The following is a 5,019-nucleotide window of genomic DNA, read 5'->3' as shown; positions in this document are numbered from 1 at the left end:
ATCTTACTGCTTTTACTTACTTACTAACTAATCTTTTCTTATTGTTCACATCATGGATCTTTATTTTTCATCAACGCTCTCTCTATTCTCAGGTCCCTTTCCTCAGTATCTTGTCTCAGGGATCTCATCTGCAAAACAAGTTCAGCTCCCACCACTGCACTAACTACTCAGATCTGTGCCTCTGCTCAGGATCTGCCTCCTCCTGTTCAAAGAACAGTCTCACTCTGACATCTCTGTCAATGCTAAGTTGTCGGCTCACGCTAAATGGGACTAAAACAGAGCTCATTTCTTCCCCCAGAGCCCTCCACAACTGCATGTATCACCATGGACCTGCCACATGTTTCTCCAACTCATAACCTGTACAGTATTTTTGACATTGAACTCTTCTGAGGTCATGACAGAGTCTTTTAGAGTTTCTAGCCACCAGCTGACACCGGTCTAAAAACTCCATTTTGTAGCTTGGCCTTCATTTCTGCAATGTCCGTTTTGCTCTGGACAGATGTCCAGTAGCAGACTAGTAAGTATCGCAGTTCCTGGTAACCAAACTGCTTCAAGGGTGACGTTAAGTAGAGGAAGATATCGCATATGCGAGATCACTGCTTTCTTCCATGAACTGAATATAGAAGAGGCAGTACCCAACACAGGCATGCCCAGAGCAAGCATTATTCATTATAGAGCATCGCCACCTAATCTTTAGTGACTTAATACTGTTGCTAACTTACTTGCTGTGAATGAACAAGACATTCCTAACTCTGAAGGTATAGCTCTCCAGTAGCTTAAGTAGATCTGAAGATGTAGAGCTTCTCAATCTCTTTGTAATAACACCAGCATGTCTGCCAAGTTACACAAAAACTAGTGAAAAAGCTACATGTTTTCAGATAGTTCAGCCCTGGACCAGCTCACAAGCCCCAGGCATGGCATCGTCACTGATACTCTTTAAGTGTGGCAACAACATACCACTCTGCCATCACCCCTGTGGAAGAAGCCTTTATGGTTACCAACAGCAAAGTATAGGAAGATAAGGTCATTCAGAATTGATAGCAGACAAACATTCATAACCACAAGAGTTTGCATCAAGTTGGTTAACCAAGTTGTGGTTAACTATTTAGCTTTCAGTGAGATTAAGAGCAGTCAAGCTTATGGTTTTCACCAGAGTAACATGAAAGACTGCAGCATTGCACTGGTAAGTGAATTTAACTGGTATCTTTGAAACGCGGTACACCTTGATCAAAAAACTCATGCAGGAGATGGCCAGTTGCTGTCTACAGCACACTGATGGGAGCCCTCCTCGCAGGTGTCCTCTCAGAGACATCTTTGGCCAGGTTAGCTGAGACTCACCAAGCCTGGCAAATTAATATGTACAGGGGACACAGCCTATGTAACCGGCTATCTTACAGGTCAGAGTCTGGATTCTTCTCCTTGTCCTCTACCACTGAGTACATTCAAAGCGATATCCTGGATTAAACACAGTAATATACAAATTATGGTCCACTCCCCAGAAACAAATTACAAAGTCATGATTTGATATAACAAGGTTACATGGGGTTACAGACATTCACCTATGCGTGCCACAGTCATTTAAATGACACCAAGCACCCAAGCAGTCATCCCTGTTTCAGTATTAAGTGACTCCTACCCCAACCACGTTATAGAATCGGTCTCATCAGACTTTTCAAATCCACATTGTGGTACCTTCTCCTGAACACTGTCCCTCACACTTGGGAGGATCTGCTCAAAACCTGCAAAATTACTTCACTTCCTTCAAGCTCTCTTAAGCGCTTCCAAAACATTTAGTAACAGCATCTGTATAAATCCAACAGTCCCTAAGCTGCCAGTGCTTGGAGATCAATGCCTACTGAAGTTGAAGTGTTTTTTCCTACTTCTATTTGTATCCCCTGGTCGCTTACACTTGTTTCATACTGGTTAAAAAAAAATTTAAAAAAAAAAATCTTTGGGGAAAGAATTGTTTTTATTCTACGTTTTTGTATACAGAAATAGGGCACCCACTCCGCTAGGCAAAGGTTTAGTTTGGTAGCACATCACAAGGAAATCCTTCCTTGCCTTAAGGTTTGCACCAATTAACACACAGCTCATTACAATTTATTTGTAGACCATAGTCTCCACTGAGATCTTCAATCCAACGGAAAGGTTCTGCTAATTAAGGCTATGAACACACCGAAATAAACTTGATTCCCCTGGATCCAACTCAGCTTGATCTCTAGGAGTCCTAACAAACTAAGAATGCAAACAACTAATGCTGTAATCACAGGCATCTTACTTCCACAAGCATGAACACAGCCCAAGCAGAAATTTTATCAGATCACTAAATACTGGATGCTTACAGCTGCTACAGTTCCCATCCTACACTGGGAAAAGCGCTACACTCCCTTCCTCTTGAAATGGCTAGTCATCAGTTTATTAGTTAATGCAAGCAACTTGCTTCGTTTATCTTAAAGACACTTGGTAATACAGTCATTTATACAATTTATAAATAAAGTTTCTTACAGATGAGAGATCAGGAAATAATCAAAAAGTCTGATAAAAGAAGGATGAAAAGATTCAGGCAGGCTGTTACAGGTAATGAATTGATGACAGAGTCACAGCTCAGGAAAGAAATGCATTAATACAACAGAATCTGAGCAGTTCACATTTAAAGGTCTCAATAAAATGACAGAAAAGTCAGTGTATCGATATGTTCACTATTGTTTCCCCAGCAGCCCAGAAGTTTCATCAGAAAGGAGGATGTGGGATTTTCTAATGACTAGGGGTCACAAGTCACAAAAACAATATACACTTGTGAAACAGCGCTTTCATTAAGATATACTCTTACTTAATGTCAAGCATATTATGAAACATCAAAGTTTACTGTTGATATCCCTCCCACCTACACTTGCACGACATTTAGTTCTTTCTCCCACAAAGCAGTTTCCCTGTACAATACAATCAACATGAAACAACAGCAGCAAGACCCCTACAAAACATTTCAGAAAACTAATACAAAGTTATAGTCCCCTACTGCAATTATAGGCACTTATGTCCCCATAGGCCATCATTTCTTCACTGCAGATAAAACACCCGGTGGAGAAATCTCAGCTTTCATGTCCTAACAGACAGGAGTAGACATGCTCAAGTTGTTCCTCTGAAACTCCACAAGATCTGTTAAAGCATCCAGATGCTGGATAAAATTTCCGCACAAAGAATTCATTTAGCCTTAACATGGAAGTGAAATCCATGCCAGCCATTCCACCCAGGAGCAAACCATGCTGTGTTTCATAAGGCCAACACAGAAGTATTAAGGAGCCACATGCATCAGTGTAACAAAGTTAGACTGTCTGACCATCTCCAAACCAGAAATCCATTATGGTGTTATCTAGTCTGAAATCTTAGATATAAAAATGCATATATACATATATATTTCTACATATATGTTCTTGCATGTCACTGCAGTGGGTTTACCCTGGCTAGCTGCCAGATGCCCACCCAGCCACTCTGCCACTATCCCTTCCCAAAAAAGACAGGGGAAGAAAATAAGATGAAAATGCTCATGGGTAGAGATCGAGACACGGCGATCACTTACCAGTTATTGTCCCAGGCAAAACAGACTTGACTTGGGGAAAAGTAATTTAATTTATTGCCAATTAAAATAGAGCTGGATGGTGCAAAACAAAGACAAAAACTAAAATACCTTTCCCTCACTCCCTTCTTGCCCCCCAGCTCAACCTCATTCCTTCATTCCCAACTCCTCTACCTCCTCCCCACTCCCAGGCAGCGAGGGGGAGATGGAGGGTTGTGGTCAGTCCATAACAGCTCCTCACTTCTCACACCCTTCTCTGCTCCAGCATGGTTTCTTTCCGTGAGCTTGCAGTTCTTCAGGAGAACCTACTCCATCCTGGGGGTCATCCATGGGCCACAGTGTGGATATCTGCTCCAGCGTGGTCTCTCCATATGCTGCAGGGCAATACTTGCTCCACCATGGTCTCTCCTAAAACTTCCAGCAGCTGCAGGGGAATCTCTGCCCCAGCGTGTGTAGCACCTTCTCTCCTCATCCTTCTCTCACCTTGAGGTTTGCAGTGTTGTTCCTCCCACTTTTTCTCCCCTCACTCCTCACTGCCTGTGCGGTGCTTTGTCCTTTCTTAAACATTATCGCACAGGTCCCACCAGCTCAGCTGTGGGGCTCAGCTGTACCCAGCAGCATGTCCAGTGGAGCTGGCTGGAACTCACTGCGTCAGGCACAAGGCAGCCCCAGCCTCTCCTCGCGGAGACTGTCCCTGCAGCCCCCCACCACTAAAACCTTGACATCTACACCCCATTCATTCATACATGACAAAAAGCAACATCAGCTACAGAAATGAAGCTTAGACAAAGTCACACCAACCAATCTTGATATCTAAGTTTCAAAACTACTAAAACTAAATTCCGGTGCCTCAAAGGAGGACAGAAGAATGTAGTTTCACTCTCAAAAGCCAATCACCAGAACAGCTTTTTGCTGCTGCTGCAACAGCTCTCCAGGTTGCCAATCTCATCAAGTAACTCAGGCTGCTGAAGGAAAGAGACGTTCCAGTCCTCACTAACAGAGCCGATCCTGCAGCACCATACCAGCTCTATGGAGCAGAAAGAAAAGCTGCTGACACCCAGCCCATGAACACCTACCACCTCCTGCCGCCTCGCTGCTGGGAACATTCATCCCCCAAGCAGAGACAAGCTCAGAACAGCATCTGCTACCACAACATTCACTTTCTCTTGGCCTCTTTGCACATTCAGCTAAGCTCTGCCTGACTCAATGATGAGGGGAAAAAATAGCATCTTGTCACCCCAAGTGAAAGGAAAACAGTTTCATTGAGAAGACTTAAGCAGGCTGTGGCAAAGCTGTCAAAGCAGTCAATAACATCCATGTATCTCAGTCCTGCATACCTCCATGCACCTACTTTGACAGAACTTAGAGACAAGTCTTCAGAGCCACTAGGCTTTGGTACCATCTTTTGCTCCCATACTATAGAGTCAGGTTTTCAAGTGGTCTCC

Source organism: Charadrius vociferus, unplaced genomic scaffold (assembly GCF_000708025.1).
Source record: "Charadrius vociferus isolate BGI_N301 unplaced genomic scaffold, ASM70802v2 scaffold287, whole genome shotgun sequence".
Lineage (NCBI taxonomy): Eukaryota > Metazoa > Chordata > Aves > Charadriiformes > Charadriidae > Charadrius > Charadrius vociferus.
The sequence above is the reverse complement of the archived record's forward strand: the minus strand, read 5'-3'. Positions refer to the sequence as shown.